The sequence below is a fragment of the Humulus lupulus genome, chromosome 1 (assembly GCF_963169125.1).
Source record: "Humulus lupulus chromosome 1, drHumLupu1.1, whole genome shotgun sequence".
Classification (NCBI taxonomy): Eukaryota; Viridiplantae; Streptophyta; class Magnoliopsida; order Rosales; family Cannabaceae; genus Humulus; species Humulus lupulus.
The window spans coordinates 261,756,440-261,771,040 of NC_084793.1; the positions used below are offsets into that span (position 1 = coordinate 261,756,440).

Genomic DNA, 14,601 nt, shown 5'->3' on the forward strand with positions numbered 1-14,601 from the left:
TCTTTTCGGTAAGTTTCATCTTGGTGGTTTAGTTCTATTCCTTTCATCTCTGTCCTTTAGAAATACTCACTATTTTTATTGTTGGTTTTAGGAGTGTTCCAAGTTCCGCATTTGTTATCAATTATCCCGGTATTGGTAAGGAAAATTAGATAGTTTAGTATTATGATCTAGTTTATGTAATGTATGATATAGTTTATGTTTGTATGACCTAACATTTCAGGTACAATAAAGGGGTAAGTGTGTCTGGACCTAAGGTGTCCAATGATGTATGACGGACTATGTCCGGTAGGCTCGGTTGCCAAAACTTTATGACGAACCTATGTCCGGTGTATGACAGACTTTTGTCCGGGGCTTAATTGCCACCTTTGTATAAGCACTTATCTTTTTATTATATCTTATTTGTTATTTTTAGTCATGATTATGATATATGACCTATAGTTATGATTTATGACCTATGATTTATGATCTATGACTTATGAACTATGACTTATGACTTAGAGTATGATTTATGATTTATGGCTTAGATTATGATTTAGAATTATAACTTAAGATATGATATGATCTACATGTTGTGTTTGTATGACTTTGGTGAATATATGTTATGTTTGATTATATGACTAACCCTTGTTTGTATTTTCCTTACTGGGCTTAGAAGCTCACTCCTTATGATGTTGTTATTTCAGGAAATTAAGGATAGAAAGGCCGGTGGTGAATGGGATCTAAGAGCTTCGTGATGTATTCGTTGGGGACCATATAGTCGAGCAAGATCAAGTGGGCCAATTTATTTATTTATTTTTTTTTAAAAGTTTGTTTTATTTAAATGTTGCTCATTTTTATGTTAAAGACAAGTATTTTATTTTTATAAAACCATGAATCTATGTATTTATTTTTAAGTTTTTATTAAATAAAATAGCAATATTTACGATTATGACCTAACCCTGTGTTCTAGGTAATCTATGAGAAAGTAGGGCGTTACAGGTGGTATCAGAGCCCATGGCTATATTGGTCCTGAACGTTCCCACGAAATACACACGATAGCTGTCGGCACTTTAGGAGCTCAACTAGGTTTGGATGCCTTGAGCCACATTGGTCAATGCTACATCAACCTAGCAGCTCCACAGTGAAAGTTCATAATAGGCTGTAAGGACGCCACTGCCATTTTTAACAAGAGTGGAGAGTTGTTCTCTTCAGTAAGTTTGCCTTAAAAATTGATTAACTTTGTACTTTAACACTGAACTCTTTGTTTCTAGGTGTTTAACATCAGTTCTCGATTGCAGGACCACGAGGTTGCAATGAGCAATGTGTTGTTGGTATTAAAAGTGTAAATTAGAGATATGCAGCAGAATGGGTGTTTAAAAAATTTATTAATACCAGTCAAGATCATACATATATAGATATATTAAATCATATACAAATACATTAGAGATTATCTCTTGAAGCCTATCAAGTGTCAACGAATCATTTTGTATAAATCAATGATCACTACTACAAAAATAGGATTTCCCAACAGTTTTTAACTATCGTTATTGAGCAACGACGACAGTCGACTAACTGTCGTATTTGCCTATGCCGGCGTAGGGGTAGCTACACTGACAGTTATTAGGTGTCGCCGTTGCTGGCTACGCCGACAGTTATTAGGTGTCGCCGTTGCTGGCAACGCCGACGAATTTTTTTATTGCGCACAATGCATGTCCTTAAAAGTTATACTTTTAATTTTAAAAAAAATAATTTCTATTTATTTTAAATTAAAAATTATGATTTAAATAAAACATTTGTATACAAATCTAAAAACTTATAGATTATAATAACAAATTTTTTACAAGGAGCTAATTATATTAACAATATAATTATCTTCTTTTTTAAAAAAACTAAATTTTACAATTGAAATTAATCTATCTATTACATACAATATTAGAACGCAACAAAACTATATACATAAATAAAAACCTCAGTGTACATAATTCTTACAAGCAAGAAAGAAAATAATACCCAACAACTTTCTTGTTACCTTGGTTCTCTTATATAATTGTCTTGGTTCTCTTAAATATCCAAGTAGAGTTTTAGCCTACGATACAGAATAAACATCATTAAAGTCAAACCAAAACTAAAATAAATAGAGAACTTGAGGTTGCAAAATTGAGTCTTAAATTCTAAGAATTTAATGCTAAGAATATCGACACTTTCTCATGGTTTAAGTAATTAGTCTTAGCTAGTTAGTTTATCAAATCACATAGACATTATGTAACGACCCAATTATTCTAAACCTTGGACCATTAATAACTACTATACTAATCTTAAGAAAACGTACATATGAAAACACCATAACTTTATTTAAAACTGTAAAGTAAAGGTTTAAATACATAAATATTTCACTTAGGATATGGGATCCCATTGTTTTAAAAATAAAACAAAACATAACTTAAAAAAATTGATTACAAAAATTAAGTGCGAAAAAATAATACATAGAAATCATAACTAAAATACTTAAAAACTTCATCCTTGAATCGAACGCGCAATCCACCGACTCCATCCTGCCTCAATACACATCCCCAAGCTGCCAAGAACCTTCCCGTCGTCATAACTATTTTCCTGCACATATAAAATATAAAGGAATGAGCCAAATGCCCAGCAATGAAAATCTACTATGAGCATGAAACATGTACATACACATAAACTATAAACTGTAAACTATAATCATATAACTATATACATACAACATCTATTATAATAGCCATCATACTTCTTGGGACTTGCTAACTAAGCAATCATATGCCCATAAATTTACGAGGCTAGTTATCTAAACAAGTCATATAAATTTATGGGACTGTTATCTAAACAATCATATGCCCAAGAAATCTACTATTGGGACTTGTTATCTAAACAATCCAACAACTAAAAACATATCATACTTACAACATAAACATATATCAACAACATAAAAGCATACAAATCTGCCCTATTTTCCTTACCAAAATACCAAGATGTGAGAACAAGATCGGGACTTTGGAACACTCCTAAAAACCAAAATAGAGAGGTGAGTATACTAAAGAAAAGAGATGAAAATAATGAACTACACCATCGAAAAGATACTTACCAACAAGAATCTTACGTTCAAGATCTTCGATGCCTAACCAAGAATAGAGAATACGAGTTAGGATTTGAGTAGAAAAACTATAAGAACTTAAGGAAACAATACAGAAATGAACTAGAATTAGGAATACCTTGAATGCTTCTATGACCGAACTACAAATCGAACCGAAATATACTATAAACCTTACTTCCCAAGTGTTTATTAAGCTTATAATGATTAATCTTATAACCCCAACCCAAGTGTTCAACACTCTAAAGTAATCCTAGCAGCTTGTAAGCTCTGAACTCAGCTTGATGAATGAAGAAATTGCTGGGTACTAGATCCTATTTATAGAGTTCAAGAATGAAAAGATATTTATTTAGTTTGAATAAAATAATGGCTTTTTAATTGAAAACATTTGAATAATTGTTCAACAGAGGCTGAAGACTCGGTTAGAAAGATTTTAGACTTATCAAGAAGTTAAGGATTAAAATGAGCTTCATTTCAAAATCGTTTGAAAACCATTCACCACAGTCGATATATCGCCTCTACTGATGCTCCTGAGGCTCGTCAAGGTGGTCGTGCGAAGCTACCTGTTTTTCGTTTCCTCGTATGGCGATATATCGCCCCCTAGAGCTGCGATATATCGGCATACGCTGAAATATTGTACACGTAATTACAATTTTTCAGCCTAATTTGAATTGAGTAAACAGCTTTGACTAAGTCCTTTAATGATTTCAAAGCTACTGGCAGACCTTAGGATGTTCAAATATTACTCTTAATAAACTTATTCCTAAAAAATACTTAATTCCTCATTAATCATACACATGACAAGTGTTAATATCTTATTGGGTCTATATAAACCTTATAATATGATAAATATCATCTCCATAATCAGTCATATTAATCAAACCTTAGGTTATAATTAATACTCTTAAATTATAGGTTAAACTTATAAAATCTACAAGTGTTACTACGCGTGTCCAACTAAGTCCCGGCTTGAATCAAAATCCACAGTAATAAACATACTATAACTACTACTAGCTATTACTATTACTATTACTACTACTACTATCTAACTAGCTAAGTAAAGTTCTTGGACTCTACACATTAATAAACCAAATTACCAATCATTCATAGCACATTAGCAAATATACAATAAACAACGAGAAATTAATATACATATATACACACACATATAAAGACATGCAATGTGTAGGTAATATGCATCACATTCTAAGTCCATAGTACTTAGCAAGAAAAGAAAAGGCAATATAGTTATAAATAAGAGCACCGAGAACATAATAAGGAGTTCTTAGTTTCATAATAAGAAATGTTTAAGTAGAAAGTTTTCATTCAAAATGAGGATAACAAACACACAGTTAATTTAAAAGGAATAAAATGGTCCCCTAGACATACCGCATTGAGAATGTGAGAGAAATAGAAGGACCAAACCTAAACTGAAATTTTCAATTAAATTTACAACTTTTCTGCAAAGAAAAAACACAAGTTGTTTTAGAAGATCTAAAGACAAAGTTGTTAAAGTAACACAATGAGTTGTGAATAAGCCTCATCCAAATTTATAAATCTAATTCACATTTGAAAGTCTACGCAAAATAGAAAATCACAATTCAAAGTTATTTGTGCAAATTCTTAAGGTAGTGCCAACTAACAATAGAAATATATATACAACCCATCATCTTATTTAAGCTTAGTCGAATGCATCACTTGCATAGACAATGCGCTAAACATCTACATAATTCATCTTGCAAAACAATTTATTTTTGCATATGATATATAATTTAGTGTAAAATTAAATATGCTAAGTCGATTAGGAAGAGCATGCAGCAGAGTTGCAAAGTAAATCAACCTATCAGTTCATTCTCATTGATAGCTGATGTATTATATATAAAGTGCATAAAACGAGTGATTTTTATAAAAATTAACTAGACAAGAGTCTGTAAATTTCTAGAAACAAGGGCAGCGGAACGACGGCAAATCAGACATCCCCAAATTTTAAAAACCTGCAAACAAGGCATATGACAGTCCCAGAGCAGTCCAATAAAATTACAATTCAACTCATTATACTAATTAACTCTTAATATACTATGAACATACACAATTACATACTATAGATAGATAGATTGTTGATCATTTTTGTTGTGTGTTTGATTACAGCAAGCATTTTGATAGACCACCATTAACTTTTGTGTACAGCCGAAGGTATAACGGACGTAGCAAGGGAAGGGCTGTAGAGGATAATTAGTTGTGGGGGTTAGAATCCGTTAGAGGAGCTGAGTTAGTTTGTGGTGAGGAATACGATAAGTTTGTATGGGGCTGGGGTATTTAGCCAAGGTTGAGAACCTTTGTGTGGGGTGTGGAGATTATTGTAATGTGGAGAGGTCTAGGCTCTCGAATTCCTAGAAGTCAATACACACGTACAAAATTTTCTCATTTCTCTGTCATATTTTTTTTTTTTTCTGGTTCTGTGATATTTCCATAGCTGCCAACTAACCAATTTTGCAGGAAAAGCCTAACAAATTGGTATCAGAGCCAATCGGTCTACTATGGGACCAAAGAGAGCTGACAATCCAATGGAGATCTGGGAAGAGAAATTGGAAGCTGTACAAGTTGAATTTCAGCGGGGGCTCACTGAGGTCAGAACGGATTTTCTCCAATTGCCCAAGGAAATTGACCTCCTGAAAACAGAGATCCAACGTCTGCCTGAAATGGAAAAGAAGATGGACTTCTTAGTTACTCATTTGGCCCATCTGTTGCAAGTATCGAAGAAGAATCCAACGGAGACAGCCGCTGCCAGTGCCGATCGGCATCAACGAGCACTGGATGGTGAATCGTCGCCCATTCCGACAGTCGAATCCCCACCAATTCCGCCACCTTCCTCGTCCACACCGGGATCGGCTCCCCCGCCGCACCAACCACCATTGAACCCAGCCGATCCGTTTTCTTTCACCTCGGAACAGGGCCACGATTTCAGACCACCACGGTTGGAGCTGCCAATATTTTCTGGAGAAAATCCAGAAGGATGGATTTACAAGGTTGAACGATACTTTCTCCTCTCTAGGATGTCAGAATCGATGATGCTTGAGGCAGCGATTGTGGGCTTAGATGGCGATGCGCTCACCTGGTTTCAGTGGGAAAACCAGAGACGACCTATATCTTCATGGGCTACATTGCGAACACTACTCTTACAGCGGTTCCGAGCTACTCCGGTGGGTTCGATTTCGGAGGAGTTCATGTCACTGTCTCAGACTTCAACAGTCAAAGACTACCGTCTTCGTTGGGAGGCTCTGGCATCACGGGTTCCAGACGTTCCCGATCATATATTGGAAGGGAGCTTCGTAAAAGGGCTCAGAGAAGATATTCGTGGGGCTTTGCACATCCTACAACCCGTGGGCTTGGCTAATATCATGGATACAGCCCAACGGGTGGAAGAAGGCCACCTCCTGCTTGCAACGGGTCAGCCTCCTAGGGCTTCCAATAATCGGCCCAACTTGAGCCCAATCTTTCCACCAAGACCGAACGTGCTTCAGTCATTCCAGCGAGCCGCCCATGTCGCGCCATCGTCCTCGGCGACCCCAGCTCCGACCACCGCAGCGTTGGGACCCTCGAAATTCAGTCGGCCACCCCTGGTTCGCCGCCTCTCCGAAGCTGAGTATCAAGAGAAGAAGACGAAGGGACTGTGTTTTAAGTGCAACAAGAAATTTCATCGTGGCCACGAGTGCGACCAGAAACTCTTGCAAGTTTTGCTAACCATGGATGATGAGGAAGACCAGTCACTCACAGAATCACCGCCACCATCTCCGGATGCCAGCCAAACGGAAGGGTCCGAAGAAACTCTCGCAACCTTGTCCTTGAACTCCTTAGTCGGTATCTCATCTGCCCATACTTTGAAATTGGCCGGCCATATAGCATCGAACCCAGTCACGGTCTTGATTGATAGCGGAGCCACGCACAACTTCATCTCCACAGCGGTGGTGGAGGCAGCGGGAATACCGATCAGCCCAACTTCGTGTTATGGAATATTGCTGGGTACCGGTGGTAAAGTCAGAACAGAGGGGATTTGTGCTCATGTTGAACTGGATCTGGGTGCGGTGACGGTGGTAACAGATTTTTTGCCTCTTGAGTTAGGTGGAGCAGACGTCATTTTGGGCATCAAATGGCTTGAAACATTGGGGAACATGGAGGTTAATTGGAAGACTATGGTGATGCGATTCGAAATGGCGGGTACGTGGATCACATTACATGGAGATCCGAGTCTTTGTAAGTCCCCCATCTCGCTGAAAGCTATGATTTATACAGTGGAACACGAAGGAGTGGGGTTTTGGGTTCAGTTGAATAATCTGCAGAAGGAGGCAGTGAGTCCCACTGAAGCAATTCCAGCGCAGTTACAAGCTGTTTTGCAGCGATATGCATCTGTTTTTTCTATGCCGTCGGGGTTACCGCCATCTAGAACTCGCGAGCACCGCATAACACTTAAGGAAGGGGCAGGTCCTATTTCGGTAAGGCCATACCGTTACGCACAGACTCAGAAGGATGAAATAGAAATATTGGTGGCTGATATGTTGAAGGCTGGCATCATTCAGCCGAGTTCTAGCCCCTTTTCGAGCCCCGTTTTGTTGGTTCAGAAGAAGGACGGTAGTTGGAGGTTCTGCGTTGACTATAGGGCGCTCAATAGGGAAACAATCGCCGATAAATTCCCTATTCCAGTCATCGATGAACTCTTGGATGAGCTTCATGGTGCCCAGATTTTTACTAAGTTGGATTTGAAGTTGGGTTATCATCAAATCCGGGTGGCTGCCTGTGATGTGGAGAAGACAGCTTTCCGCACACATGAAGGGCATTACGAGTTCCTAGTTATGCCCTTTGGACTTACGAATGCGCCGACCACCTTTCAAGAGTTGATGAATGAGGTGTTTTGCGAATTTTTGCGTAAATTTGTCCTAGTTTTTTTTGACGATATTTTGATATATAGCAGGTCCCTTAGCGAGCATACAAAGCATCTTGAGCTGGTTTTGGACAGATTAAATCAGCACCAACTGTTCGCTAATAAGAAGAAGTGCTTGGTGGGGCAAACTCAAGTGGAGTATCTCGAGCATTTGATTTCAGGCAAGGGGGTGGCGGCGGACCCAAGCAAGCTGACTGCCATGGAAAACTGGCCTATTCCGACAACAGTGAAAGGTTTGAGAGGTTTTCTGGGTTTAACTGGGTACTACAGGAAATTTGTCAAAGGATATGGGAGTATTGCACGACCTCTTACTGACTTACTAAAAAAGGAGGCGTTTGGCTGGTCCCCCGAGGCTCAGGCAGCGTTTACAGCCCTTAAACAAGCTATGTGTTCAGTGCCCGTACTCGCATTACCAGATTTTTCAGCGCCTTTTATTATTGAAGCAGATGCGTCGGGATCCGGGTTAGGGGCAGTCCTTATGCAAAACAGGCGGCCCATTGCGTTTTTCAGTCAGGTATTATCTTCAAGGGGGAGAACAAAATCGGTATATGAGCGCGAGTTAATGGCAATAGTGCTTGCAATTCAGAAATGGAGACCCTATCTATTGGGCCGCAGATTTATTGTTAGAACGGACCAGCGAAGTTTAAAGTATCTATTGGAGCAGCGTTTGATGGCTTCCGAGCATCAAAAATGGTTAACGAAGATTTTGGGCTACGATTTTGCGATCCAATACAAGCCGGGGTTAGAAAATAAAGTTGCCGACGCACTTTCCCGCATGCACAGTGAGGTTATTTTAGCTGCTGTTTCAGTTCCCAGCGTGATTTCCTTACCAGATTTGCAGTCCCACTTAGCATCCGACCCCAGTTTAGCTAAAATACTCCAAGAGCTGCAGGAGGGCCGCCACAATGGAGGATATTCACTTGTACAAGGCTGTTTAAAGTTTAAAGGCAGATTGGTGTTACCAGCGACATCTCCTTTCATTCCTCTTCTTTTGCAGGAATATCACAGCAGCCCGTTGGGGGGACATTCGGGAGTTTTTCGCACTTTTCAACGCATGGCAGCCGACCTTTACTGGTCAGGAATGAGGAAAGATATTCAGAAGTTTGTGGCAGAATGCAGCATTTGTCAACTGAACAAGACAGTGGCTCAAACTCCAGCTGGTCTCCTTCAGCCTCTGCCGATTCCAGATCAGATTTGGGAGGATGTTTCGATGGATTTCATCGAGGGGCTACCATATTCCAATGGGTTCGACTCTATTTTGGTGGTAGTGGATAGATTGACAAAATATGGGCATTTTATCCCATTGAGACACCCATTCACAGCGGCTACAGTGGCTGGAATCTTCGTCAGGGAAGTGGTGAAGTTACATGGTATTCCACGTTCTATTGTCTCGGACAGAGATAAGATTTTTCTCAGTTTATTCTGGAAAGAACTATTCCGTTTGCAGGGTACACTATTGAAACGCAGTACCGCTTATCACCCACAGTCAGATGGACAAACGGAGGTGGTGAACAGATGCTTAGAAACTTATCTTCGCTGTTTTGTTAGCACAAAACCCAGCAAATGGGCCAAGTGGTTGCCTTGGGCGGAGTATTGGTATAACACTACATTTCACGTCTCGGCGGGGATGACTCCATTTAAAGCGGTCTACCGCAGGGATCCTCCAGCCTTGATTCCTTTTGAACACAATAGTACCCAAGTTTCAGCAGTGGAGAAGAACTTAAAAGACAGAGATGATGTCCTCAGCCTACTCAAACAGAATCTGCACAAGGCTCAGCAGATTATGAAGAGGCAAGCGGATAGGAAACGAAGGGACATTGAATTTAAAGTGGGTGATCCTGTTTATGTGAAGCTTCGACCATACCGATAACGTTCCCCGGCCAAGCGTCTCAATGAAAAGTTAGCTCCCCGTTTCTTTGGACCATTTCCAATCATTGAACGCGTTGGGGCAGTGGCATACCGCTTACAACTACCCCAGGATGCTGCAATTCATCCTGTGTTTCACATTTCCATGTTGAGAGCTGCGCTGGGACCTCAACAACAGGCCTCTAACTTGCCTGCGGGACTCACGGAGGAGCTGGAATGGCTGCTGGAACCAGAGGAGGTGTTAGACGTGAAGCCAGGCTCGCATAAAATGCCCCCCCAAGTGTTGATTAAATGGGCTCAGCTGCCAGAATTTGAAGCAACGTGGGAAGATTTTCGGGTAATACAAGACCAATTCCCTCATTTTCACCTTGAGGACAAGGTGAGACTCCGGGTGGGCGGTATTGATAGACCACCATTAACTTTTGTGTACAGTCGAAGGTATAACGGACGTAGCAAGGGAAGGGCTGTAGAGGATAATTAGTTGTGGGGGTTAGAATCCGTTAGAGGAGCTGAGTTAGTTTGTGGTGAGGAATACGATAAGTTTGTATGGGGCTGGGGTATTTAGCCAAGGTTGAGAACCTTTGTGTGGGGTGTGGAGATTATTGTAATGTGGAGAGGTCTAGGCTCTCGAATTCCTAGAAGTCAATACACACATACAGAATTTTCTCATTTCTCTGTCATATTTTATTTTTTTTCTGGTTCTGTGATATTTCCATAGCTGCCAACTAACCAATTTTGCAGGAAAAGCCTAACACATTTTAATCCAATACATATACTATATAATAATAGTGTTATTTGTAAAGCAAAAGTTTATTATATAAATAATATAATAATGTAATTGACAGATAACACATTAAGTGCAAGCTGAAGCTATTGCACCAAAATCATACAAAAGATATTGTCAATTGATTACAGTAAAATGACAACTTACTTGTACACCTTTAACTTGCATTTGTTGTATAAGTTCTGTGAACACCCCTGAAATGAGACAAAATGCTAACCTTATTTTATCAATTAGTTTTGTTCAATGTGTTCATATACCCATGTCAAAATTAATACATGTCTTTTAAGCAACTAAATCCATCCAAACATAGAAATAACATATACAAAAGACTATTTATAATAGGGAAAAAAAGAACAAGTTCCATTTATATACAAATACAGGCACCTATATACACTTTGGTGTTTGTGCTAGCTACCACTAATAAACAAAAACAAATTAATGACACTAATATAAAATGTAACTACCAACTAAAACTATGACCCAAAAATATTTCGAAAAAAATGCAATCAAGTATTTATTTATCAAATACCCAAATGCAAAACCCCTATATAAAATAGAGCAATATCAAGCAGGCCTGCAGAATCACAAAGCCAATATTAACCACAAAGAATTTATTTCTTGGTATATAATAATGCTCTGCTATATAAATGACCAAATCTTAAACATGGAAATAGAAAAATAGTACAAATGATGTTGAAAACCTACCACAAAAAATATTAATGGAAATACTTTCATTGCTTTGCATTCCCACAAAAAACATAATCAAATATTGCAGAAATGTTTTCCAAATACGGGCTGGCTCTTCAAGCAAAAAAAAAAAAAAAAGAATTCATGTATAATGGATTACCATGGCATTACAAGTTGCTGGATAATCCAACTTTGCATCCAAGACAACTTGCTTTGCAATATCCATGTTTAGCAAATATCAATAAAAATATGACAGATTCCATCTTAGTTGCAAGATAAAAACAAAGGCTATAAGAAAAAAGAGTAAAATGTTCAAAGATTTCTCTGAACATAGAACATTTCATAAGTTAGAGTTGTCAAGTAACAAGAATAAATATTAGGAGTATTTAAGCACGTTGTTACACCAACAATGAGCAATGTTTAGTTTAGAACGCATATATATTAATATGAAAATGTTTATATGCAACAAAAATTAGAAATCAAAATAGGAGTTACTTCAAGTTATGAAATAAAATAAAATGATCACCATGTGATTTTGGCTCCTAATAAAGGTTATGCTGGTGCAACCACTCAAGAAAATATGAGCTCAACATTCCCCAAAATCCCTAATGCGGTTTAATGGTTGGATTAGTAGGTCGGGAGGGTCATAATTGTTTTTTTTCCATTAAATGATTATATGCATGTTTATGTGAATTATATTATAATATGATGTTAAATGCATGCATGTGGGTTCATATTCGATTATAAGGGCATTTTGATAATTTGGCCCGTTGAGGGCATATTTGTATAATTTGGTGCATGCTTGTGAATAATTGTTGAGGTCACATTATAATGTGGATTTGCTCGAGCTATTCGGCATGAGACGATCTTTGATTATAAACTATCGGTTTGGTCATAACAGGCTTAAGCTTGGGGCTCGGGGTGTTTTGGTGATTAGAGCGTTACCGGGAATCAAAAGGTAACGAGATATGAATTATTGATATTTGAGAATATCGAGAATAGCGGGAATTGGAGGGTGTTAATTATGATTAATGAAATAGGTGGGAAAGGACAATTTTACCCTTGGAACTCCTTAGAAACCTTTAAATGACCTAGGGGAAAAATAGTCATTTCACCCCTAAGATATATATCAGCTTTATAGATTGTAGAAGCTTACCAAAATAGAGCAAGTTCTTCCCTTCTCCCGTACATCCCTTCTCTTTCATTTTCCTTTGGAATTCTCGACCTCAATTTGAAGAAAAAGCTGGGAAATCAAGGATTGGAGTTTATAAACTTAGTTCATCCATTGAAGAGGACACAAACCCAGCTTGAGGTAAGAATTCACCCATGAATTTAAGCTATACTATGTTTTTCTTATGGTTTTTGGTCGAGAGATTTTGATGTGGTTAGTTGGGAATTCATGGAGGTTTTTGAGAAAATTTGCTTGGGTTTTGTTGTTGGTATGCTGATTGTGTTGTGGTAATACTTGGTTTTGGATTCGGATATGTTTGAGTAAGTTTTTGGAAGGATTGAAAGAGGAAAAAAATGAGGTTTTAATGGGAGAAAACAGGGGGTTTTGGCTGCTGAGAGGCAATGCCACGGCGCTTGGGAGGCAATGCCGCGGCATTGGGTGCAGAAGCTTGAGGCTGGCGCCTCTGTTTGGGAGGCGGGCCGCGGCATGGTGGAAGTAGGGTCGCGGCCCTTAAGAACTTTTTTGGCCAAAAATGTGTTTTTGTCATGGGAACTCAAACCTTAGGCCTCGGGATCGTTCCTACTACCCGGTTTTGTAGGATTCGACGTCCTGGAGGTAAGATCTTGGTTCAAGAACTTTTTATTATTCATTTTAATGATGGAATCTCATATTTGGTTATGACAAGGTGACCGCTAAGGGACTAAAAGACTGATCGTTGTCAAGGGTCGTTCTTTTATTAATTCTCGCTCGAACCAGAGGTAAGAAAACTACACCCCGTATATGACATGCGTGGTTATTATTGAGGCATGTTGAGTGCTTAAATGTGGACATTGATTGCATATTAAATGCTTGGGAAATCTTGCTTACTTATGCATGGCACTGATTATTCAGAATCGGCACTGGTCATGTGTTACTGGCCTAAGAGTCAGGAATGGCATAAGCGTCATGAACGCAGAGCCGATAAAAGATTAGATCTAATCAACATCAACATTGAATGACTCATACGGGGTATTAATGCTGGACCGACCCTAAGGTCGAAGAAAACTAAAGCGCTTGACTAGTCTATGACTAGTTACTCAGAGCCATGGCCAAAGGCCTAGGTGACTGTTTGTCACATGGCTAAGGGAACGGAATCCCACTGTTGTGACTCTATGGTCACCCGATAGGGTTATGTTGGTGACTATTTCATCAAATACCTATCTTGTTTAAGCTAGTGAAATGATCACTTATCTGAAAAGGGAACGGAACCCACCTTAGAGACTTAACAACTGTCACTCCTCTGTTTTGGACTAAATGTCTTGGATGATTATTTTGATCATCAGTTGATGTTATATTCTTGCAGTATTGAGTTTTCTTGCTGGGCTTTAGCTCATGGGTGCTATGTGGTGCAGGTAAAGGGAAAGAAAAACTCACCCAGCCTTGAGTTGAGAGCTTAGGTGATGCTGTGTACATATGCGGCCGCTTGACCACCACGGCCAAGGATTTCTCAGGAGAACTTGGGGGTTTACCCTATTTTTGTCGCTTAGATCGGTGAGTTGTAAATTTTATAATGTAGTGACCATTTTGCATTGTAAACAACTTGTAAACGTTTTTATGGGCCCATGAACAGTTTTATGTTTTAAATCAAATATATATTTTCCTTTTGATTGGTTTTCCACCTTAACCTGTTAATAACACCTAGAAGCACGTTTTTAACCAAAAAACTCGAGTAGCGAGTTAAATTCACAGTTCAAAGTTCACCATAACTGTCATGGGGTAACTGGGGCGTTACAATTAAGTTAACTAAATGCAGTACTACACCACCAAAAAAAGTAATAATAACAAAGCAACAATGGCAACGCGAATTAGTTTCAAATTGTAATATACTAAGTGCTTAATCACCTTGCCTAATAATTCTATGCACGTTTGCTTACATTTTTACACATGTATTTTATTTATTTTTCCTTTTGCTTTTCTATTGCCACATGTTGTTGTTCCTTTTGATTTACATCATGTATACATACTCAACTCTATTGAATATTATATTCAGAGAATGAATATACAAAAGGTCATTTGTA

General features: G+C 38.5%; 1 long non-coding RNA gene across 1 annotated transcript; it reads right to left on the minus strand.

Moving 5' to 3' along the window:
* Positions 1-2,309: 2,309 nt before the first annotated feature.
* LOC133806008 (uncharacterized) lies at positions 2,310-4,483 on the minus strand. The gene is made up of 3 exons (XR_009879022.1): positions 3,095-4,483; positions 2,970-3,014; positions 2,310-2,589 (listed from the first exon to the last, which is right to left on the minus strand). It is a non-coding gene; the product is annotated as an uncharacterized LOC133806008 (long non-coding RNA).
* Positions 4,484-14,601: the final 10,118 nt, after the last annotated feature.